The 26,534-nt window shown below is 46.0% G+C and overlaps 1 pseudogene; it reads right to left on the minus strand.

Moving 5' to 3' along the window:
- LOC148773124 (MYND-type zinc finger-containing chromatin reader ZMYND8-like) overlaps positions 1 to 26,297 on the minus strand; it is a 46,976-nt pseudogene extending 20,679 nt beyond the window's left edge.
- Between the last annotated feature and the right edge of the window lie 237 nt (positions 26,298 to 26,534).

The following is a 26,534-nucleotide window of genomic DNA, read 5'->3' on the forward strand; positions in this document are numbered from 1 at the left end:
CGAACCAAGCTAGTGGAGGTGATGGAATTCCAATTGAGCTATTTCAAAACTTGAAAGATGATGCTGTGAAAGTGCTGCACTCAATATGCCAGCAAATTTGGAAAACTCAGCAGTGGCCACAGGACTGGAAAAGGTCAGTCTTCATTCCAATCCCAAAGAAAGGCAATGCCAAAGAATGCTCAAACGACCGCACAATTGCACTCATCTCAAACGCTAGTAAAGTCATGCTCAAAATTCTCCAAGCCAGGCTTCAGCAATATGTGAACCGTGAAATGCCAGATGTTCAAGCAGGTTTTAGAAAAGGCAGAATCACCAGAGATCAAATTGCCAACATCCGCTGGATCATGGAGAAAGCAAGAGAGTTCAAGAAAAAAATCTATTTCTGCTTCATTGACTATGCCAAAGCCTTTGACTGTGTGGATCACAATAAACTGTGGAACATTCTGAAAGAGATGGGACCCCCAGACCACCTGACCTGCCTCTTGAGAAACCTGTATGCAGGTCAGGAAGCAACAGTCAGAACTGTACATGGAACAACAGACTGGTTCCAAATAGGAAAAGGAGTGCGTCAAGGCTGTATATTGTAACCTTGCTTATTTAACTTATATACAGAGTACATCATGAGGAACGCCTAGCTGGAAGAAGCACAATCTGGAATCAAGATTGCTGGGAGAAATATCAATAACCTCAGATATGCAGATGACACTACCCTCATGGCAGAAAGTGAAGAGGAACTCAAAAGCCTCTTGTTGAAAGTGAAAGAGGAGAGTGAAAAGGTTGGCTTGAAGCTCAACATTCAGAAAACAAGGATCATGGCATCTGGTCCCATCACTTCATGGGAAATAGATGGAAAGACAGTGGAAACAGTGTCAGACTTTATTTTTTTGGGCTCCAAAATCACTGCAGATGCTGATTGCAGCCAGGAAATTAAAAGACGCTTACTCCTTGGAAGAAAAGTTATGACCAACCTTGATAATATATTGAAAACCAGAGACATTACTTTGCCAACCAAGGTCCGTCTAGTCAAGGCTATGGTTTTTCCTGTGGTCATGTATGGATGTGAGAGTTGGACTGTGAAGAAAGCTGATCGCCGAAGAATTGATGCTTTTGAACTGTGGTGTTGGAGACGACTCTTGAGAGTCCCTTGTACCGCCAGGAGATCCAACCAGTCCATTCTAAGGGAGATCGATCCTGGGTGTTCATTGGAAGGACTGATGCTAAAGCTGAAGCTGCAACACTTTGGCCACCTCATGCGACGAGTTGACTCACTGGAAGAGACCCTGATGCTGGGAAAGGTTGGGGGCGGGAGGAGAAGGGGACGACCGAGAGTGAGATGCCTGGATGGCATCACCGACTCTCTGGACATGAGTTTGAGTGAACTCCGGGATTTGATGATGGACAGGGAGGCCTGGCGTGCTGTGATTCATGGGGTCGCGGAGAGTCAGACACGACTGAGCGACTGAGCTGAACTGAAGCTCAATATATAAAAACAAACAACAACAACAAACAAAAACCAAATAACCCAATCAAAAAATGGGCGGGGGCGGGCGGAGACCTCAATAGACATTTCTCCAAAGAAGACATACAGATGGCCAACAAACACATGAAAATGTGCTTAACGAAAGTAATTATTAGACAAATGCAAATCAAAACTACCGTGAGGAGTCAACCTGACACCAACACCAATCAGAATGGCCATCATCAAAAAATCTGAAACTATAAACGCTGGAAACAGTATGAAGAAAAGGGAACCCTCCTAAGTAGTTGGTGTGAATGTAAACTGGTATAGCCACTAAGGAGAACTATATGGATGTTTCTTAAAAACTGAAAATAAGCTACCATGTGACCCAGCAATCCTACTCCTAGGCCTGTATCTGGAGAAAACCATAATTCAAAGGGATGCACGCACCCCAGTGTTCACTGTAGCACTATTTACAATAACCAGGGCAGGGACAAAACCAAAAATATAAATCGACAGAGGAATGTATATAGAAGATGTACATATATGCAACAACGTATTGCTCACCCATTACAAGGCATGAAACAGTGCCGTGTGCAGAGATGTGGGTGAATCTGCTGCTGCTGCTATGCCGCTTCAGTCACGTCCGACTCTGTGCCCCACCATAGACAGCAGCCCACCAGGAACCTCCGTCCCTGGGATTCTCTAGGCAAGAACAATGGAGTGGGTTGCCATTTCCTTCTCAATGCATGAAAGTGAAAAGTGAAAGTGAAGTCGTTCGGTCGTGTCTGACTCTTTGAGACCCCATGGACTGCAGCCTACCAGGCTCCTCCGCCCATGGAATTTTCCAGGCAAGAGTACTGGAGTGGGGTGCCATTGCCTTCTCCGTGGGTGAACCTAGAGACTGTCAAACAGAGTGAAGTAAGATAGGAAGAGAAACCATATTGTCCAACGTCGCTTATATGTGGAATCCAAAAAGATGGCAGAGATGAGAGTCACAGAAACAGAGTCACAGATGTAGTGAACAAAGTTACGGCTACCAAAGTAGGGGAATGGGGTTTGGGGAGATTCAGCTTGGGAGACTGCGACTGACATATGCACATACTGTACATATACACTACTATGTATACAAGAGATAACTTATGAGAACCTACTGTCCAGCACAGGGAACTCTAATCAATGCTCTCCGGTGACCTAAATGGGCACATACCTGCCACCCCCTCCCACATCACAGGAGGGACAGAAGGGGATGGGAGAACAAACCAGGTCTCAGATCTGGCCCAGCCACTGCCAAGACATCGCTGTGCTATGCAGTTTGCTCCAATTCAGCAAGAAAATAGGACAAGGAGCACCCTTGTATCTGATGCCCGAGTTTGTTCCTGCAATTGTATCTTATCATCCACAGCTCTCTCTGAGCCCCATTCATAAAGCAAGAATAATAACAGTGCCCCCTTGTAGGGTGTGCACAAGGATTAAGTGAGAAAAAGAGGAGACCGTGGTTCACAACCTGCTGAGGAGTTCATAAAGAAATACCTGTTTTCTTATTTTCACAAAGGAATTAATTCTCATAAACATGTAATCGCAAAGTTGCTGCCAACCCCCAAAACAGTAACCTCCAAAGAACCCCCAAAATAGGCAGAAAATGAATAAAGAAAGTATCTGTTGAAATGTTGCTCCTACCCTTTGTTGCAGAGACCACAGGGGGAGGCTGCCAGCAAAAACACTTTGTGCTTTACGGTCCGTCATACTGCAGGGATCTCCCTGCTCAGGCCCATTTAAAATATTCAAACAAAATGAGAAAACTCTAGAAAGTGGATGAAAGTCAATACTTTACTAATGCCATAGTTACATTTCATTTTAAAGAAATCATGAATTTTTGATCTGACCTTCATTCTCACTTCCAAATACAGCAAAGAACTCAACATTAATAAAAAAGAGCCCTTCTGCCAAAACACACAACTCTGGGTCACCTCAGACACAAGCAAGTTGCCCAGGTCCAAAACTATGTCTCTGTATTCATTTTCCTGACAGCGATGAAAATGCCTATCCAAAAGCTCATTCCTCAATTTTGTTCCACAAGTAAAGCGGAGGGCTATAGGAGATGGAATAAAAATGGCTACAGGAGAGGAGAACACTGGCTTGGCGTGAACACTAGCCAGAGCTGCGTGGCAGCCTCAGTTTTCTCATCTGTAAATAGATGACTTGGACCAAATCAATGGGAGGCGATACAAGAAGTCCAACCAATGGCAAGCAAACAAGAAGCCATCTGGGGGGACTCCCCTCATGGTCCAGTGGCTAAGATTCTGCACCTCCAATGCAGAGGGCCTGGATTTGATTCCTGGTCAGAGAACTAGATCCCACGTGTGAACTAAGAATTTGCACACAACAACTAAAGACCTGGGTCAGCCAAACAGATAAGCAATTAAAAAATGAAAGCCATTTGGGCAATACCGGACATCTTAAATCAGTTAATTTTAAAAATTACCCTCTTTCAATTCTCTTGTCATTCTACAGCAGCTCTTGTTACGAAGAAAGGCTCCAAGTGGTACCATTAATTCTTTAATAAATTTTATTTATGCATTTATTTTTGGCTGTGCTGGGTCTTTGCTGCTTTGCAAGGTTTCATCTAGTTGCAGTGAATTGGGGTTACTCTCTAGTTGCAGTTTACGGGCTTCTCAGTGTGGTGGTTTCCCTTGTTGTAGAGCATGGGCTCTAGTCACAGGCTTCAGTAGTTGCAGTTCCCAAGCTCTAGAGCACAGGCTCAGTAGTTGTGGTGCGTGGGTTTACTTGTTCCAGGGCATGAGGGATCTTCCCCAATGAGGGACGGACCCCATATCTCCTGCAGTGGCTGGAGGATTCTTTACCGACAAGCCACCAGGAAAGCTTGTATTAATTCTTTAACACTTGCATGCTAATCACTGGTTTTTAACAGAATGAAGATGGACTTAGGCTTCAAGCCTTGAAGACTAGGATCTGGTGAGTTTAGACTTAATTTTATTTCTGTTAAGTCACTAGAAATAAAAATATGAAGTCAATCCTAGTTCAAGGTGATGAACAGGTAAGTAAAAAACCTTGAGGCTGCCACTACACCTAATAGTTGAACACTTCTTGTTCTGAAACTCAGGGATTTGATAAAAATTCTTGTTGTGTTCAAAACGGGGGGACAGAAATACTAAATAAGAGACGTAACCCCAAGATTTGGATTTTATCTTTTTAGCCACACTGACTCTTAAGCGGGGTTGGTTGCTTTAAAAAGCCACATGTAACAACAATCAGTTTGTAGACACCGGACAGCTGTGGTCAGCAGGCCTGGTGTGAATTCACAAGTCAGCTCAAAGCCAGGTCAAGAGGATATTCTAGATGCTGGCTGTTACCATTCAAATGCCAATTAGACATTCACGGATTACGCAACCCTGGACAAGCTGTGTGACCTGGCCAGATCTCAGTATGCTCATCTATAAAATGCGTGTGAGGACATCCCTGGAAGACCAGTGGTTAAGACTTTGCCTTCCAATGTTGGCGGCAGTACAGGTTTGATTCCCTAGTCAGGGAGATAAGGTTCCACATGACTTGTAGTCAAAACACCAAAAGGTTTTAAAAGAAGGACAATAAAGCAATATTACAACAAATTCAGTAAAGACTTTAAAAAATGTTCACACTTAAAAAATATATATTATTGATAAGAAGCCCAGTGAGAAGTTAGGCAGCAACCTGCTTTCATTCTATGTATACATAGAACATAACTATGTATCAATTGCTGTTCAAGGCACCAGCAGGGAGCAGAAGGGACTCCCCAGAGAGCTGCAATTCTGGTGGTGATTTTCACTCCCTGGGTTCCAAAGACATGAACCTGAACATCACTCGAGAGCGCTCTCATCCGACAGCAAGGATATCTGCAAGGTTTACTTGCCCAAATTCAACAGTGAGCATAAAAGCACTTGGCAAATTAAGAGAGAAGTAGAGAGGAGGGCTGGGGTGGTGGATGGGATACATTGGGAATCTGGGATTAGCAGATGCAAACTATTACACATAGAATAAACAATAAGGTCCTCCTGTATAGCACAGGGAACTACAATCAATATCCTGAGATAAACCATAATGGAAAGGGATGTGAAAAAGTATACGTGAATATAACTGAATCATTTTCTCATAGAGTAGAAATTAACAGAACATTGTACACCACCTATACTTCAATATAATAAATTTTAAAAGACAGAAGACAGAACCTAAATGGAGAGTGTGCCCACAAGTGAACACACAGCAGGCAAGCCTGCCCACCACATCCCTAACAAGGAACATGCCAAGAGGACAGGCGAGTTGAGGAGGGACTCCACCACTTCCTGGTCCCCTTTAATTCCTGCAAATATCCAAGGCTGGTCTTCCCCTATCACGCAACTGGCACTCACGTGGCTAGTGTACTTGGTGGTCTCTGCATCGACATCAGCTGAAGCGGTGGTGATGGGCTGCCCTGACGGAGGATGCAAGGGTGCTTGTGGAACCTGAGCTGGTGACCAGGGGAGACAACAAGGTGCTGGTCACCGGGGTGATGGTGGAGGTGGATGGGTTCTGTGTGATCACTTTCTGCTGGACAGCAGGGAAAGCAAAAGTTCTTGGTCACCCCACTGCCTGGGGAAGGCGGTCCCAGCTCGAAGATGTGGTGGGAGCAGGGCCCAATCCACACTCTTTAAGTTTCTCTGCTTTCAAGGGACAAAGATTCTCCCATTGGCCAAACTTGAGCAAGGCTCCATGGAGCCCTTTCTCAGCAAGGCCTACACCTGGGTCTTTAAGGAGTAACACAGTTTCCAACAGCTCAAGGCTGCATCCCTAGGATGAACCCCACCCCTTTAAAGTCCCCACCTAAGAAAACTCACGATAATCACGATAACGTGATCACTGACCTAGAGCCAGACATCTTGGAATGTGAAGTCAAGCGGGCCTTAGAAAGCATCACTATGAACAAAGCTAGTGGAGGTGATGGAATTCCAATTGAGCTATTTCAAAACTTGAAAGATGATGCTGTGAAAGTGCTGCACTCAACATGCAGCAAATTTGGAAAACTCAGCAGTGGCCACAGGACTGGAAAAGGTCAGCCTTCATTCCAATCCCAAAGAAAGGCAAGGCCAAAGAATGCTCAAACTACTGCACAATTGGACTTATCTCACACGCTAGTAAAGTCATGCTCAAAATTCTCCAAGCCAGGCTTCAGCAATATGTGAACCGTGAACTCCCAGATGTTTTAGAAAAGGCAGAGGCACCAGAGATCAACTTGCCAACATCTGCTGGATCACGGAGAAAGCAAGAGATTTCCAGTAAAACATCTATTTCTGCTTCATTGACTATGCCAAAGCCTTTGACTGTGTGGATCACAATAAACTGTGGAAACTTCTGAAAGAGACGGGAATACCAGACCACCTGACCTGCCTCTTGAGAAACCTGTATGCAGGTCAAGAAGCAACAGTCAGAACTGGACATGGAACAACAGACTGGTTCCAAATAGGAAAAGGAGTATACAGTACAATGTTGTATACTGTCACCCTGCTTATTTAACTTATATGTAGAGTACATCATGAGGAACGCTGGGCTGGAGGAAGCACAAGCTGGAATCAAGATTGCTGGGAGAAAAATCAATAACCTCAGATATTCAGATGACATCACCCTTATGGCAGAAAGTGAAGAGGAACTCAAAAGCCTCTTGATGAAAGTGAAGGAGGAGAGTGAAAAGGTTGGCTTGAAACTCAACATTCAGAAAACAAACATCATGGCATCTGGTCCCATCACTTCATGGGAAATAGATGGGGAATCAGTGGAAACAGTGTCAGACTTTATTTTTGGGGGCTCCAAAATCACTGCGGATGCTGACTGCAGCCAGGAAATTAAAAGACGCTTACTCCTTGGAAGGAAAGTTATAACCAAACCAGATAGTATATTAAAAAGCAGAGACATTACTTTGCCAACAAAGGTCCGTCTAGTCAAGGCTATGGTTTTTCCTGTGGTCATGTATGGATGTGAGAGTTGGACTGTGAAGAAAGCTGATCGCCGAAGAATTGATGCTTTTGAACTGTGGTACTGGAGAAGACCCTGTTCCTTGTACTGCAAGGAGATCCAACCAGTCCATTCTAAAGGAGGTCAATCCAGGGTGTCCATTGGAAGGACTGATTCTAAAGCTGAAACTGCAACTCTTTGGCCACCTCATGCGACAAGTTGACTCACTGGAAAAGACTCCGATGCTGGGAAGGATTGCGGGCGGGAGGAGAAGGGGACGACAGAGAATGAGATGGCTGGATGGCATCACCGACTCGATGGACATGAGTTTGAATGAACTCCGTGTGTTGGTGCTGGACAGGGAGGCCTGGCGTGCTGTGATTCATGGGGTTGCAAAGAGTCGGATACGACTGAGCAACTGAAGTGAACTGAAGAAAACTCAAGGCTGCCAATAGAATGGTCAACACCTAACGATAGGGCCCACTGCCCAGTCTCTATGGGAGGGCAGAAGCCTACCTTTAAGAGGGAACAGAGTTAGCAAACCCAGATATTTCACATGGACCAACACCCCCTTCCCACTTTTTGTAAAACTTTCATTTTCTGACTCTATAGAGTTCCCATGATTCCCACTCCCTATTCCCAAATGCTCCCTTTAAAACCCCAGTGCCCTGTGTACACACTGGAGTTGACTTCAGTTCATGCTGGACATTTTGCCCTATGGCAACAGTAAACAGCAGATTAAAATCTATCCTAACTACGTCATCTAAAGGCCAGGTTTATTTATCTTTAACAGGACAATCTGGGAATTAGGAACCATACCATCAATGAGTTCCTTCTTGCCAACTCCCAAGTTCCCCTGGAAGGATCATTATACTTCAGTTCAGTTCAGTCGCTCAGTCGTGTCTGACTCTTTGCGACCCCATGAATCACACCACGCCAGGCCTCCCTGTCCATCACCAACTCCTGGAGTTCACTCAAACTCATGTCCATCAAGTCGGTGATGCAATCCAGCCACCTCATTCTCTGTTGTCCCCTTCTCCTCCCGCCCCCAATCCCTGCCAGCATCAGAGTATTTTCCAGTGAGTCAACTCTTTGCATGAGGTGGTCAAAGTATTGGAGCTTCAGCTTTAGCATCAGGCTTTCCAATGAACACCCAGGACTGTTCTTTTTTAGAATGGACTGGTTGTATCCCCTTGCAGTCCAATATGTATATACACATACATAAATATATATGCATACATGAATTAGAAAAACATCTTATGGTTAACAATACCTCTGAGAAAGGGTGAAGAATGAAATAGAAAGTCAAAAAATACAGTAGATGTTTGTGCATTCAGGCATCCATTTCACCCCCTTCTAAGAAGACCTGTGTATAGCGTTTATAAAATGAAAAATAAAAAAGAAAAGTACAAAAACAAGCTGCAAAATAATTTTTCAGAATAATGCCAAATGGAATGTATCAGACCTCCAGAATACAGTGGCCAGGCAACCAAGGGTAACTAAATAAATAAAACAAGGACTATTTTTCCCCAGTCCATGCGGCAAAAAAGGAGCGGGTGCCATGGACAGCAGAGCGGGGAGGCATGGTACCTTTCACAGCCTGTCTCTTCTGATATCTCGTCCCCTGGGAAGACTGAGGCTGCTGTTGCTGGCTTTGCTGCTGCTGCTGGCGCTGCATCTTCTGCATGTGCCACTTTTGGGAGGACGTTTGAAACTTACTTGATGAGTTCCACAGAAGCTGCTGCACGGCTGGGGCAGTCTCCTTTGGTAAAATCGGCCTCTGCTTTTTCACCGGGTTACCCGTGGTGCTGGTGGTAGTGGTGGCGGAGCAGCAGCGGTCGGGCCGTGACCATGCAGGTGGTGCTGGTGGGGGCCATGACACCAGCCGTGCGAGTTTGGGAGGATGAGCAGGTGAGGACCGGCATTTCCGGCGGAGACTGGCTGCCTGCTGTTGTGGATGGTGGAGCTTTACCTACAATGGAAGCCAACACATGAAAAAACGAAACAGAAAGTAGACGGGACTCAGGCTGACCTGCAGGGTCTCTAGGCCAGTGAGTTCTAGGTGACCGTCCCAGGCTACCATGCCAAGGACCTCCCCGTGAATTAGCACATTCTCACTTGATATGCTTAGGCCACTTCCGCAGCATATTCTAGCTTAAAACATCAGTCTCCTTGGGTTAGGTGCTTGCTCACATTTGAGATACTTGCCAAGGCCTCTGGGGGACTGAGGTCAACATGACCCAGCCCCTGGCCTGGAGTTGCCCACCTGCTAGTCCATGACCCAGTGGATGAACAGAATCATTGCAAGTACCTTGTTTTACAAAGTTAGAGTTCAGTCAGCACTTTGAGAAAGACTTAGCCAAAGTCCATCTGGACATTAACAGGAACCCTTTCCTTGGCCAGGACACCTACAGAGCACATATCCCAAGGAATCAGACAGCCTCCCAAAGGCCAAAGCACTGAACAACAATGAATCACCCAGAAAAAAAAAAAAAGAGTATTTTCTTCCATCTCTTCTAATTCCTTTCAGAATAGTCTCAGTGTGGTGTCGGTACCTTGACACCTAACGCTCAAGGGAACTCCACACCAAGGGCAGACCCATCGCCAGGATAATGGTATTTATGGAGAATTTAGAAGCCCTGCTTTTATTTTGACTGCAGTTATCCATATTGCATCTTTTATGTAGAGCACAAAATACTGTTTACCTACTGCCTTGTAGTCAAGTTTACGTCCAAAGTTGAGTTCAATTTAAGAGCTGCTGCTCCAGACAGAAAATATATTAAGGCAGTAATTGTACAAGCAGGTCTTGGGAATGACAAAAATAATGAATACAAGTGACTAGAGTTTGAAAAACGCTGCCGTTCGGAGTGTATCTACTGGGAGGAACTGAGTTATGAGGGTGGAGGGCAGGATTTCAACAGGCAGCAGGGAAAATTTGGAGGAGAACAGTTTTAGCCAAGACATGCCCAGGAATAGACAGAATTTTGGTGCGTGAGGACAGGCAGTGAGAAGGGCTGGCTGGAAAGCAGGTTAGAGCCAGAAGCACTGAACAGCGGAGAAGGGGTGACCACATGAGTATTCATCTGTGAGGGGAAGGGAGTCAGCTGTGACTGCAGGGGCCCCAGGCACAGGAGAGATGAACATGCACCCCCAGAGAGGACCCCCTCGGGTTCACACAAAAAACACTGGTGCCAGTCAGCATCCTTGATCTCAAACAACGTGCCTGGACATCTAACTCTTTTTAATAAGGACTGAAAGTGAAGTCGCTCAGTCGTGTCCAACTCTTTTGCAACCTCATAGACTGTAGCCCGCCAGGCTCCTCTGTCCATGGGATTTCCCAGGCAAGAATGCTGGAGTGGGTTGCCATTTCCTTCCCCAGGGGATCTTCCCGACCCAGCGAAAGAAATCTGGGCCCCCAGGATTGCACGCAGATTCTTTTCTATCTGAGCCACCAAGGAAGCCCTTAATGACAACACCTTTTGTAGGGGCCCAGCATGCTTCTGCTGCATGACTCCATGCCTATCATTTTTAGATTTCTATCACCCAGAAAAGACAGGAGTTCTTGATTATTCTAGGGGAAATTTTCAGTTAACTGTCGGTCTGGGAAAACCAAGGAGTGTGAAAGGGAAAGAGTGCTGACAGGCTGACTTTTCTTCCTGGGGGTGGGGCTGTCTTGGCGGTTACACAACTGTCTGGCCCTCTTGCTCCTCTGGGGAAGAATTCAGCCAAAGTCCTGGGCAAGAACACAGGGTGGGGCTGGGAGAAGATCTCTACCTAGAGTGAGGACACCCCTATCCTTGCCTAGGACAACCTTCCAGATATCGGTCACAGCCACTGCCCCTTCCCCTTGAGGGGGCAGAAGTGGCTTTGAGCTTGGCCTTTCTAAAAGGCAGAGATGCCACAGGCAAGGCTTCTCACCTGAAAAAGCAACTTTAGTGCCTCACTTTTCTGACATGTGATTAAAAAGTGTACTTTTCTTGTTGATTAGCTAGTCTGATACCTCCTTGGGCAAAGGACAACCACAAAAAGGTCCTTTCTCTCTCTCATCTTGCAAGAGCAGATAGCTGGCTTTGTAGCTTGTTGCTGCTCTGATAGAGTCCCACCGGAGCTCTTTTCCAAATTAAATCAAACAGACAAACAAACAACAACAACAAGAACAGAAGTATGCAATCTGAAAACATTCCAGGCTTGACACACTCTTGGGGGCTTTTAATTTAGACACGACAACATTCTAATTTCTAAAGGATACTGATGGTTTACTTGGGGCAAGGGGGAGTAAAGGCCATGGGAAATTTCATTTGTCCTAAAAATTTGGAAGGATATAATCACCTGCAGTCTCAAAAAGAAGTGACTTTCTTACAGGTCAACACTCCAAAAGCGACCCCACCCAACTAGCCTACTTATATCCGACTGAGGTTACTGTCTTGTACATTAAAAAAGGACTTTTTAAGAGAAGGCTGGAAACGACTGATGTGACACAGGTTAAGTGTAGCCAAGGTCCGGAAGTGAGTTCCCTTAGCCTCTACTCTGGGATCTCTAGCTAGAAAAAACAGCTTTCTGTTTGAGGATTCAGATTCTGTGTATAAGCTGCACTCGTAACTGAACATCAGCTGGAGGTCACCAAGCACTCTCCAAAATACCCATCACTTAATAAACTCATGAGTGAAACCACACCTTTGAAAAGATGCTCCACCGCAGTCTGACGTGAAGTCGATTCTTCAAGGCCGAAATCACCCTCAGGTGGCTCTGGATTTCAGCCTCTGCGAAAGCCCCACACACTCAGAGGATCCTAGAGAAACTTCCTTCAGATACCAGTGAGAAAAGCTCAGCTTCATGTTATCAACTGGAATGCTTTTCCATTTAGGGGGGAAACACGAGTTCTTTTAAAGCACTCATATGTTTTTCCCTTTTCATTTCGACTGCCAGGAAACTCGGAGCCAAAACTGAAGCCTGACTTTGCTAATTCTGAAGGTTGAAATAGTTATTTTTGTATACAAACTTTCCCCCAGATCTCTCACTATTCTATTTTCAGCTTTCTCACTGTCATCATTTCCATTTTATCAGTATATCACAGATTCTTTCTGGAAGGGGTGATAAAACCCACAACCAAACAAAAGATCTATTTCAGAAAGAGCGGGATAGTATAAATGTGTCATTCATAGGAACACTGCCATCTGGGACCCAACAATTCCACAAACTTCATGGAATAAATGCTACTCCTGTTGCTTTCTACAGCATCAGGAGCGGTCTCTCAAACCACAATCTACACAGAATTGGGTGTTTCAGATGCCATTCATAATTTTAAGGGATGGGGTGGTGATCCCTCCTTCCTGACTGACTCAACTGCCTCTCTCTCTTCCTGCCCTGTGTCACTGAGATATTCCATCCTCTTTCAATTAACTGCAGGAACTGAGGTTCTGCAACAGTTCACAATGATACAAACGCAGAGGAAAAATGCTCAAAATCCATCCCCCTCTCCTGCTTTAAGCAGCCAGACTAAGTAAACCCCAGGGGACACAGAACTGAGAAGATAGCTCCTGTCAGAAGCTGTGTGTGTTGTATGTTTAGTCACTAAGTTGTGTCCAACTCTTTTGTGACCCCATGGACTATATAGCCCACCATACTCCTCTGTCCATGGAATTCTCCAGGCAAGACTACAGGAGTAGGTTGCCATTTCATTCAACAGGAGATCTTCCCAATCCAAGGATCAAATTCTTGTGTCTTGCATCGGCAGGTGGATCCTTTACCACTGAGCCACATAATTAAACCTGGCTATTCCTCTATGTAGCTCAGAAAGTCTAAGAGGTTTTAAGGCTACAATCTCCGATTTGTCCTTAGGCCATGTCTCTGCTGGGCCCTTAATTAATGCTTATCTTTCTTGGGCATATCATCACCCACTTGCCAAGCCAGCTGAGAAATTCGCTGACTGCTTCGTCAATGGGCTGAATATCCTTCAAATCACTCCTATATTCCACTGGGGGGTCTGCCAACATGCCTGGGGTGTGGCAGGTTTGAAAGCAGCCACTGCTGGTTCAGTCCCTAATAGCAGCAAAGGGGGAACTACTAAGACTCAGGCAGCAGTTAACAACTAGGGGAGATTTAGCTTTGTCAAGACACTTTTGAAGGCTGCCACTGGGTAGATGCTGCTGACATCCAGTTGGTAGAGGCCAGGGATACTGGTCTTTATAAACATCCTTCAATACCCAGGACAAAGAATTATCCAGCATAAAAAGTCAATAGCGCCAAGGTTGAGACACCTCAAGCCTATGTCACTTAAATGCAAATATGACAGAGTACGGGCTCAGGTGCACATCATACACTGCCCCTTGGATGTCTAGAGGCCTAAGGAACTCAGCAGCCTGGTGCCACCGACCCAAAAGGTCTTATATTCTAGTAAGAAAATGTATTTTGAGATGCATGGGCAGCGTGAGGGGAGGTAAGGGGGAATAAACTCATCAAGGTCTTTGAATCGAACACTTTTATCAGTTTCAGCCCTGTCCAATGTCTTCACATTGACAAACACTTTAGGCATATTGGAAAAGAAACTGCTTAGGTTCAAAACGACTTGACTGCTAGAAGCAACTATTACTTTCTAAGAGACTTCTTTCCCTGTGCTCAAAATCAATCACTTTGGGTATCAACAAGGTAAAAGGTGGGCAGGCACAGCTTAATTCCTTCTCCTGCTCAGTAACTAGCTAGGTGACCAGGAGCTAATCCAAGCTTTGTTGTGCCACACTTCATGATGTCAGAAAGTGACATGACACGTGATACTACAAATGGCAAGATGACATTCTAAAACCAAATCAAGAAACTAGAAACTGGTACAGCCACTCATCCTCCTGCTTGGGAGACAGTTCTTTGGCTTCCTTCCTAGGTTTTTGACCCTCCTATGCAGAATGGTCTTTTCCTAAATTTATGTCAAGTCCGCTCTTTGTGTTGGAGTCCAGGTCCAAATGTACTGTTGAGGATTCCGTCAATTCTTTCCCTTCAGCTTATCCTTTGTGGGATGAGGCAAGGGTTTTGCATTGTCTGAAAAGTCCTTCTCAAGCTGGGGGCTCGTCTTCTCCTAGACTGATCCTGAATCCACTTTCTCACTGGCTGGTGACATGCTTTCAGCTCCTCTTCCATCTCCACTGGCTTCAGCAGTTTGGGCTTTTCTATTGACAGCAGATGGTTTTTTGCCCATCTGAGCCCCCTCTTTGTCTTCAGCACTTTCTGGCTCATTCTCGGACCTCTGCTTCTCATCACTGATAGAGTCACTTCTGCTACTATCTGACTTCTCATACTCCCCTGAATCACTGTGCTTGACAGCCATATAAACATATTCTGAGAATTCAAGCATGCCCAAATTAAACCAACCAACAACAACAACAAAAAAAAACCCACCATGTGGCGTAGTCACAGAATAAAGAGCAGGACCAAAAACCCACAAATATTTTCCATGCTCACTGCTAGAATTAAAAAACAAACAAACAAACAAACCACACATCGCATCACACTGGCCTGGTGGGGTTAGCAGTAGACTTAAGTTGCATCTGACTACACGTGACAAATGGAACTTTCCTGGAGAGGGTTTCAGTTACTGACATTCAAAGATGACATGGGGCCAAACCACATGAATTCCTAATTTATCCAGAGCTAAATCTTGGCCGCACACATAACACACTGGGACACAGAGAATGGGAGGAATGGAAGTGAATGCTACACAGGAGTTGGTAAAACTGATCCATTTTCAGTTCAGTTCAGTTCACTTCACTTCAGTCGCTCAGTCATGTCCGACTCTTTGTGACCCCATGAACCGCAGCATGCCCAGCCTCCCTGTCTATCACCACCCCCAGAGTTCACCCCAACCCATGTCCATTGAGTTGGGTGGTGCCATCCAACCATTTCATCCTCTGTTGTCTTTTTCTCCTCCTGCCGTCAATCTTTCCCAGCATCAGGGTCTTTTCAAATGAGTCAGCTCTTCGCATCAGGTGGCCAAAGAACTGGAGTTTCAGCTTCAACATCAGTCCTTCCAATGAACACCCAGGACTGATCTCCTTGAGGATGGACTGGTTGGATCTCCCTGCAGTCCAAGGGACTCTCAAGAGTCTTCTCCAACACCACAGTTCAAAAGCATCAATTCTTTGGTGCTCAGCTTTCTTTATAGTCCAACTCTCACGTGCATACATGATCACTGGGAAAAACCATAGCCTTGACTAGTTGGACCTTTGTGGTCAAAGTAATGTCTCTGCTTTTTAATATGCTGTCTAGGTTGGTCAAAACTTCCCTTCCAAGGAGTAAGTGTCTTTGAATTTCATGGCTGCAGTCACCATCTGCAGTGATTTTGGAGCCCCCCAAAATAAAGTCAGCCACTGTTTCCACTGTTTCCCCATCTATTTGCCATGAAGTAATGGGACCGGATGCCATGATCTTAGTTTTCCAAATGTTGAGCAACTTTTTCACTCTCCTCTTTCACTTTCATCAAGAGGCTCTTTAGATCCTCTTCACTTTCTGCCATAAGAGTAGTGTCATCTGCATATATGAGGTTATTGATATTTCTCCCAGCAATCTTGATTCCAGCTTGTGCTTCTATTTTACAGATTGGGGGAGGGGGAAAGAGGCCCTGAGAAATCACTTGTCCTGGGACACAAAGAAAACCGAGACAGAGAGACAAGGCCAGAGACACGGGCTCTTCCCACAAATTCCCAAAGCATTAAGTTTTTTTTATCAAAGAAACAAGCCAAGCTTTAAAGCAGGTGATGCAAACTCACAGCACATGAGCCACATGGGGCAAGCAGGCGTGTTATTTAGGAAGCAATGTTTTGACCCAATGTGCTCCAGTATTTTGTAATTTGTTGTTTTAAACTTAGCATGTGCTGGCCAATTCACAAATCGGGAAGTTTCACACAGAAAATAAGATGTTAGGCTTGTCTGAAAGGGAAGAAGACCTGGCCATTCTGGGTCACTTGCCTGCAAGACTGGCTTGGGCTGGAAATACTGGCCCCTTTCAGTTGGGGGAGCACTGTCTCCAGGTGGCCCAGCTGCCCAGCCCCCATCTGGCTCCCTGCCCTGAAGCAGAGTCAACCGCTACTGTGCTTCTACTGTTTTTCTACTTGTATTTGAGTCCAGAGGAAAGTCACCCATTTCCATGTCTCAAGCAAAAGGAAAAATGGTAAAACACCAGGAGTGTCCTCCATATACAAGCAAAAATGGGCAAAAGTCTATTTCTAACAATAATTTCATTTAACCATTTATGTTTTCTGCTCCCTGTAGTGAGTGTCATCCATCTGCTGGTCAATAATCCGATACCCTACACTTTCGAAAAGAGGAAATCCCCATCAACTCTGTATCATCTTCCTTCTAGAGCAATGGTTGCCATGATGGGATCATGGAAGAGAAAATCGTAAAAGGTTACCCACAAACAGCCCAGCAGGATCAGGAGTGAACTACATCCACCTCCTCCAGGGCTCAAATTGGAAGAATCTAAAAACCAAATCTGGTTTAATTTCTGGATGTCAGGGCTTGTGCAGTTGGTAATTAAAGGTTGGACAACAAAATGACAAGCATGGCCACACACGCGTGGATACTGGAGCCCAAAGGAGGTGAATTCGGATCCTGCTCCTCTGCTTCTATTAGTTGTGTGACCCTCAACGAGGGAGCTACCTCTCTGAGCCTCCGTTTCTTCCCCTGGACAATGGGTTCGATAACAGTATCAACCTTCCAGGACCATCTACGCACAGTGCAAGGTGCATACGAAGTCCTCTGTAAATCCTTATTAACAATAACAAACCGAGGACCTAGACCAGCTGCCTGCAAGAACCCAAGAAGACTACGAACTGCAAAATTTCATCCACGTCACTCAATGTCCTAACCAAATGGGCGACCCAGGAAGGAATGCTTTTGTTAGACAGCCTGGGTGACTCCCAGAGCACCCAGTGACAAAGAAACCTCACCTTGGACTGGCTTTCTCTACTGAGACCCAGCCAGCTCCTATTTCCTTACAAATGCCCTCCTGACTTTATTTACCTCGTCAACAAACATTCTAGAGCATTACTAAGTGTATAAGACCAAGTATCTTGGAGAGGGCAAGTCTTTATAAGATCTTTATAAGACAAACCTCTCTGCCCTCATGGAGATTCCAGTCTAGATTGGGAGGGATACCCACACACACAAAGGGACCACAGATGTTTTGGAACCATGAAGTACCCCCAGGAGGTGGGCAGACAGGGAGGGCAGTCAAGGAAGACTTCCTGGAGGAGGTGATGCCCAAGCTCAGCCTTAGGGATAGGTTTCGGGTAGGCAGTGTAAAACGGCAGGCAGCATGGGGACGAGGAAAGGAGGCAACAGATACAGAAGCAGGATGTATTTCCCAGGGGAAGGAGTGGGGAAGGGGCGTGGCCCAGCATGGAGGGGAAAGGTTTGTGTTGGACACATTGGACAACTGTGGGATACATGTGACCCTGAAATGAAGACACTGCCGTGTGCAGAGAAGCACACTGTAAAACTCAGGAGGCTCTTTCTGCTTCCAAATTTTCTTACAACTGGCACCTCGAGTCAGCAGGCTGCCACTCTCAAAGATCGTACTCTGACAAACTCAAAATACCCTCTGAACAGTTAACTAGCAAGTCTGAAATATTCTGCCAGGAGAAATATTTTTTGGTTGACCAAACGCGCCAAAGGTAAAATTGCTGCTAAAAATGGAGCTGGGATTGGGCTTTCATTTCCACCAGGTGGTACCCCTAAAGACAGTAATGATGGTGATAATCATATAAGCGAACAAGACACACACCTCTTTGTGCTTTGCAACTCTCTATCGTCTTGCCAAGATTTAGCTGGAATCTGCTGTGAATCTGCCCCTTGGGGGAGAGGAGAGAGACAGGAGCAGACTGCAGCTGGACAGACTCAGCCAGATCCATCAGGTCCATCTCGGCCTTGCTTCAGTCTTGAAGACACCACCACCCCCTCGTGAGATCAGGCACTGGAGGGAAATAGCGAATAACGCTCATCACTTGGCTTCTTCTAGAAAACACCTTTTTGAGCCCAGGAGGAGAAACCCTTAAATATCTCTATCGTTTACCCCAACAATATTATCTACTCGACAGCCTGGGCTAACTTGGACATAAGAGGCTGAGAGAACATTTGGCGGGTTTCTACTGAACTATCGCCTGGGTCACTTTCAATATGGAAAATGCACAACCCCAGCCAGATGGTTGGTTTCCATGAAGCTCAGCATCACTGTGGATCCTCCATAGCCAAAGATTACACTACGTTCAACTTCAACAATAGCAGAAAAATGACACACTGAGTCTGGCCACTTTGCTTTGAACTTCAGGCTCAGATCAGCATGGGCTTGTAGCCTAGAGAGGTGCTGAGCCTCGCAGAGATAAAGCCTCACTGATAAAGATGGGGACCCCAACTCCTCATTTACCTAGAGAATTCATTCTTCGTCAACCTTGTCTGGAGGTCAAATTAAAGAAAGGGAAAATAGGAACTTCCCTGGTGGTACAGAGGTTAAACTCCATACTCCCAATGCAGGGGGCCCAGGTTGTATTTCTAGGCAGGGAACTAGATTCCACTTGCCCCGGCTTATAGTTCACATGCCACCAATGAAGGTCAAAGGTCGCGCGTCTCACAAATAAGACCCCGCCTAACCAAATAAATATTTAAAGAAAGGGAAAACAAGACAGGCAGACACTCCAGCTGGTGTGCTGTACCTCCCTTTGGCTCCTGGTATCTATCTGAGGAATGGGGACCGATTAGTCTTGGACAGGAACCTGTGTCTTCTTGCTCAGGTAAGATGTCAACTCCTCCTCACACCAACTGCGGGCAAAGACCTCTGCTTAATGACTCAGGTCCGAAGGTCCTGCCTGCCCCTACCACCACCCCAACCCCCATGTCTGCTGGGTCTTTGTTTGACCAAGTTGGCCCAGATTCCCAAGGCTCCATGAGCATGCATTTCTTGAATTCCTTCCCCACCTCCTCTGCTGCCACCTCTCAGTTCAGTTCAGTTCAGTCGCTCAGTCGTGTCTGACTCTTTGCGACCCCATGAATCACAGCACGCCAGGCCTCCCTGTCCAGCACCAGCTCCCGGAGTTCACTCAAACTCATGTCCATCGAGTCGGCAATGCCACCCAGCCATCTCATTCTCTGTCATCCCCGTCTCCTCCTGCCCCCAATCCCTCCCAGCATCAGACTCTTTTCCAGTGAGTCAACTCGTCGCATGAGGTGGCCAAAGTATTGGAGTTTCAGTTTTAGCATCAGTCCTTCCAATGAACACCCAGGATGGAGACCCCCAGAACATAACAAGGGGACAAAATGGTGGAAGTAGCAAAGGCCCAGAAAACAGTGAGAGACTCTGCAGCCAGGAAGCACGGTCTTTCATCCTGACATCACCTCCAATAGACCCGAACGCGCTTGGGGTCTGATAAGGGGTGCCAAGTTCCCCTGACTGATCCCCGAAAGCAGGTCAGAAAGGATGTAGGATCCCTCAAGGATCCATCAAGAATAAAGATCAGCCTCCTCTGAGCTGGTTCCACTGGCTATCAGCTCACTATCCGACTTCTCCCATCTCTTTGCTACCCCCACCCAGAATGTCACCTCCAACCACCAACCTGGTACAAAGACCAAGATACAGACCGAGTGCTGGACCGCAGGGCTCCTCCAAAGCCTTCATTCTCCCACTTAACGTGACCATTGCACTCCGCCCAGCACCCAAGAAGGGGGGCTGCTCCTAATACCACACACCAGAGATTTACTCTTTTAAGGGGTCACACGTAGTCACCCCAAAGCCCCATCCAACCCACTCATAGAAGACTGGAGCCACAAATCGCTCAAACTTCATTTATCACCATAATGAGGGAAGATTAGGAAAGGCTCTGTCCCAAGGGCACACTTGGGGTTGGCCACCAGGGAGATTCCAAAAGGGAGTTTTCACAGCACACTGAGAAAGCATCCTGTCATTAAAGAAATCGCTCTACGAAAACTGATCCGAGTGTGCACACGTGCATGCATGTCTTTGTCTGGTGTGTGTGCACATATTGATCTGGGGCCCTTCAGAGAGCCTCTCAGGGCTAGGAATGAAGATGCTTGCAAGGAGAATGGCTGAATGCTCAACTCCTTTAGAGGGGGAAGAATATTCATTCAATTTTACGGGAAAGGCATTTTTCGAAGTGAACAGACACCACGAAAGAGGGATCAAAGAGCAAAAAAAAAAAAAAACTAGGAGGAGGAGGACTGAGGAACATAGAAAAGAGGAAGATCAAACTAAACAGCAGCTGAAATGAGAACATGACAGTAAAAGGAGAAAGACAGGAGGTCCATCTCATCATTTCTGCTCTCAGAAATGAGGAACCACTGCATTCCAAAGGGAAAACACAGGCAGCCTTTTCATGCATAAAGTTAGAAAAGAAGTTATCACACAAAAATACTTCCCATGAAGTGGAGTAGCAGGAGATGGTGGTGTTGCCCGTGTTACAGCAGGACATCCTGTTCTCTACAACATTCCTATGTGGTTAACAGATTTCACACATCTGTTACCGAAAAACACAACTGACCATATCAGGTAGGGTTCAACCAATTTTTTCCATAAAGAGCCACAGAGTAAATGAACCTTTGCAGGAGTATAGCCTCTACTCCAAAAGTGCCATAACATAATGCGTGAAATACTGCATTTCAATAAAGCTTTATTTACAAAAACAAGTTGGGGGCCAGATTTGGTCCACAGGTTGGAATGTGTGCCAGCCCCTGACTGCTAACCATGCCTTAACATTGAAATCGCTCCCTGTCCAGTCCAGAGGTTTAGAAAAATAACCCTGACTACTTGGCCCCACCTCCAGAGACTGACTTCACAGGCATGAAGGAAGGCCTGAGTGGTGGCCTTAAAAAGGTTCCTCGGGTGTTTCCAATTGGCCAGTAAGGCTGTAAGCCCTGTATTACACAGATGTTGTCTGTGAGTAAAGAAAATGCCTCATGATTTGTCTTAACCCTTGTGCACCTTGTATGAAACCTTGGGGTTCATACAAACAGATCTACACATCACCAAAATAATCAAGTATGAGCATGCGTGTGTACCTGTGTGTGTCTACACTGCATCTTTTGTTTGTTTGGTTTTGCTTTTGTTCTTGCATGTGTGCTCAGTCATGTCTGATTCTTTGCAACCACATGGAGTGCATCCCGCCAGGCTTCTCTGTCCATGAGACCTCCCAGGCTGGAATATTGGAATGGATTGCCATTTCCTTCTCCAGGGGGATCTTCTTGACCCAGGAATCTAACCCACGTCTCTGGCATTGGCAGGCGGAGTCTTTATCACGAAGCCACCTGGAAAGCCTAGAGTGCATGTGGCCTACCCATGTGTGTCTACAGTAAGTGCAATGTCTTAATTTTAGCCTAAAAACTGAATATTCATAATCAAGAGGAATGAAAAATAAAGCACTTCTTTTCACAAAATATGGGGTCAACGTGCTATTGTAATGTTTATTCTAATGAGAAACCACCAAAAGCCAGGGAGGGGACTGCTCTAGGGTCCCTGGGAATGGACCTTTAGGAGTTGAGTGTCACAAACTTTCAACAGTGTATGGACTCAACTGTCCTCCCCAGAGAGAAAAAGATGAGCTTCTCTTTCTCATTTGGCTCCTAGCAGCTTGTGCAGACAGTGTCAGACTTTATTTTTTGGGGGCTCCAAAATCACTGCAGATGCTGATTGTAGCCATGAAATTAAAAGACGCTTACTCCTTGGAAGGAAAGTCATGACCAACCTAGATAGTATATTAAAAAGCAGAGACATTACTTTGCCAACAAAGGTCCGTCTGGTCAAGGCTATGGTTTTTCCCGTGGCCATGTATGGATGTGAGAGTTGGACTATGAAGAAGGCTGATCGCCGAAGAATTGATGCTTTTAAACTGTGGTGCTGGAGAAGACTCTTGAGAGTCCCTTGGACTGTAAGAGATCCAATCAGTCCATTCTAGAGGAGATCAATCCTGGGTGTTCATTGGAGGGACTGATGCTAAAGCTGAAACTGCAATACTTTGGCCACCTCATGCGACGAGTTGACTCACTGGAAAAGACTCTGATGGTGGGAAGGATTGGGAGCGGGAGGAGAAGGGGATGACAGAGAATGAGATGGCTGCATGGCATCACCGACTCTATGGACATGAGTTTGCGTGAACTCCGGGAGTTGGTGCTGGACAGGGAGGCCTGGCGTGCTGTGATTCATGGGGTCGCAAAGAGTCAGACACGACTGAGCGACTGAACTGAACTGAACTGAGATTATCAGGACTCCTTCTGCCCTTCTATATCGGGAATATCTGCAGAATCCAACCTGGCTGTCAACATTTAAACTTCTCAGCTGATAGGAAGACAGCTTAGGCTATAAATGCAAACCAGGGACTAAAAGAAAGAAGGAAAGAAAGAAACACACCCACTTTGGAGAAATGAGGCACCAACCTTACCTTGCTGATGGGAACATAAATCAGAACCACCCTTCAGAGGGCAATCTGGCAATATCTCTCCAAATATCAGCAGCACAGAGCCTGTGGCCCACGGCTCCACTTCTAGGAACATATCCTGTGGATTCACTCCCACCTGGGCAGAAGGGTCTTCATCGCAGCTGTTTCCAACAGCAAAAGTAGAGAACTACTCAATACGTAAAGGGCCTGGATGAATAAGTTACCATTCACCTTTAAAGGGAAGAAAATACAGCCACTAAAATAACAGCGTGATAGCTCTGTGTGCAGTGAAATGGAAAGCCCATCTGTTTAATGAAAAGGAAAATAGTAAAGGGCATTAGCGCTGGTGTAGGGGAGAAAAGGAGGAAAGGAAATGCAGATACTAATATATGTGTTCTTGGGCTTCTCAGTGTGGACATTAGTGCCTTGCAGTTCAGTTCAGTTCAGTCGCTCAGTCATGAGACACACGGTGCAGCCCTCCCCTGGACTCCCTGTTCAAAAGTGTCTGGAGAACCCCAGGGATGGGGGAGCCTGGTGGGCCGCCATCTAATGGGGTCGCACAGAGTTAAAACTGTCTCAGTTCAGTTCAGTTGCTCAGTCGTGTCCGACTCTCTGCGACCCCATGAATCACAGCACGCCAGGCCTCCCTGTCCATCACCAACTCCCGGAGTACACTCAAACTCATGTCCACAGAGTCGGTGATGCCATCCAGCCATCTCATTCTCGGTCGTCCCCTTCTCCTCCCGCCCCCAACCTTTCCCAGCATCAGAGTCTTTTCCAGTGAGTCAACTCGTCGCATGAGGTGGCCAAAGTATTGCAGTTTCAGCTTTAGCATCAGTCCCTCCAATGAACATCCAGGATTGATCTCCCTTAGAATGGACTGGTTGGATCTCCTTGCAGTATAAGGGACTCTCAAGAGTCTTCTCCAACACCACAGTTCAAAAGCATCGATCCTTCGGCGATCAGACTTCTTCACAGTCCAACTCTCACCTCCATACATGACCACGGGAAAAACCATTGCCTTGACTAGACGGACCTTGGTTGGCAAAGTAATGTCTCTGCTTTTTAATATACTATCAAGGTTGGTCATAATCTAGACATTGTTAAGTGGGGCCCAGATCACCCAGACTGAGGTCGAAAAGAGCTTTCCAAGGAGACTAAATAGAGCCAACAAGGAAAGAGGATGGAACAAAAAAATAAAAGGGGCCAACACTGGTCACACTATTATTTTCACAGGTGGGGAGTGATAAAGAGGAACAGGTGATCAGAGGTTACAGGTATAGACTGACTTTTCATTAATCATCTTTCGGTACTTTGACTTGGAGAAGGGGATGGCAATCTATGCCAGTGTTCTTCCCTTAAGAATTCCCTGGACAGAAGAGCCTGGCAGGCTACAGACCATGGGATCCTACCTTGACTTCTTGTTCCCTGTGCATTCATTACATAGAAAAACATTTTTTTCTTCAATTATGTGATTCCTCAAAAATCAGAACACACTAACGAACAGCCAAGCCAGCTTTGATGTATGATGGACTAAAATCCCACTACCTAAGGCTCCAGCCATAAAAGAAACAGCCATCAAAGCAAAATGTTTTAAGGGCACTTCCTATGTGGTCATTGATTAAGACCACGCTTTCACTTCAGGGGGCACGGGTTCCATCTCTGGTCAGGGAGCTAAGATGCCATGAGTCACACCCCACCTCCAAAAAGTTTTAAAACAAAAATATAAACACTCCTTTATAAGTTAAAAGAAAAAAAAAAAACTCCTTTATTCAAAAGACACAGGCAGACTATAAAGAATGGTCTTGCAGGAGGCACAAGTTAATGGCTCCTTTAAACGAATAATATCTTTAGACAAGACACCCTGGAAGATGCTCTTGTCAGTCAGTAAAGCAGACATCTTTCTCACCTCATTCACTCTAAGAAAAAAAAGAAAAATCAAGACAACAACTGGAAAACTGGGGTACCCAGACCTGCATCCAAGACCTCAAAGAATGCCTGGCTTCCAAAGTCTTGCTTTCTGCAGAGAAAAGCAAGGAGGCTGGTGACATTGACAGTGGAAGAATAAACAAGAAGAAAGTTTTCAGGTCTGAGGATTTCTGTTTTTCTTGAAAATTCAGGGTTGGACAGCACAAATTCAATGGGTGTGAGCTGCCTCCTTGAAAAAAAAGTACTTTGTGCTTCATTCCATTGCCATCCAAATCCTTATCTGACCCCTGATTCCTACAGCTGGGCCAACGAACCCTACAGCAGCAAGTGGTGAGAGCTCGTGAATGTGAAAAGATGCCCTGTCCTGCAGCATTGCAGATCATTTGTCTTGGTTAAAAAGCTACATGGCAGACAGACCCAAATCTAAAGGCAAAACTCAACCACAAGCCATGTGTGATCCTGGGTAGGTAACTTTATTTCTCTGTGCAATGGGGCTATTACCTTACCTTGAAGGTTACTGTATATATATATTTTTTTAATAGTTTTCCCATACAGAGAGTAAAGTTCACTTTTTGGAGAATCCAGGAATCTTAACACCTGTGCAGATGCAAGTAAACACCAGGACAAAACAAATAGAATGCAGAACTGCCACACATGACTGGCAAAGAGGAAGGGTGACCGTGAGAATGCTTCTGTACAGCTTTCTTTTTGAGGGTGTGGAGGCGGGAGGAGAGTGTGAGAAAGCAAACCACACTGCTGAGAACTAGGAGTGAACCTGAGGGGCCCAGACTGGTCCTTGCATGTTCAAAAAAGGAGCTCCCACCAGCCAACCTGAGCTGGAGCCCCTCAAGCCACTGTCCCATCACTTCTGGGTTGCAAGACCAGGTGACTGTGATAAACAAGGCCTCAGCCTCAGTGGGGACAGAGACTCACTCCAACTCCACCCACTCTGTCTCTGCAATCCCATCCCTGGGGCCCCCTCTCCAGTTCTCCGTTCCTCCCTCTGAAAATGGCATCACAGGACAAGATGAGCCCAGAGGGCACTGACCACCAGAGTCTGTGTCTTCAGGCTGGAAGATCACTCCACACTAGTGGCTTCCTGTCCCTCCATAAAACCTGGTATATTCAAAGGGCTCCGGATAGCACACCCCAAGTATTGCTTCTCTGCTTGTCTCCTGCTCCTTTCTCAGCCTCCTCTGCTCACTTTTCCTAATGCCTACATGCACAGTGGGCTTCCCTGATGGCAAAGAACCCGCCTGCCAAAGCAAGAGACACAGGTTCGATCCCTGGGTTGGGAAGGTCCCCTGGAGAAGGAAATGGCAACACACTCCAGTATTCTTGCCTGGAAAGTCCCATGGACAGAGGAGCCTGGGGGCTACAGTCCATGGGGTTGCAAAGAGTCAGACAGGACTAAGAAACAACAACACGGGCAAGTGGATCAGGCTTCTCACCCTTTCTTTATGCTCCTGGCCAGGGTCTCTGAACGTTCGCACTACTGCCATCGCGGCTGCATAATTCTCTGTCGTGGGGATTGTTCTGTGCACTGCAGAAGATTTAGCAGCATCCCTGGTCAGCAATCACTTGCCAGCAGCTTCCCTCGTTCCCCACTTCACCTAATTTATGAGACCTACTGCTTTGAATCCAATCCCATGAATACATCTATATTCTCAGAATTGCACGTTCTGCCCTGACCTGGCCTGATTCAAGCCTCCAACTACCCTCATGTTCTCTCCACCTAG

The sequence above is a fragment of the Moschus berezovskii genome, chromosome Y (genome assembly GCF_049115385.1).
Source record: "Moschus berezovskii isolate FMDL1 chromosome Y, NW_MosBer_1.0, whole genome shotgun sequence".
Lineage (NCBI taxonomy): Eukaryota > Metazoa > Chordata > Mammalia > Artiodactyla > Moschidae > Moschus > Moschus berezovskii.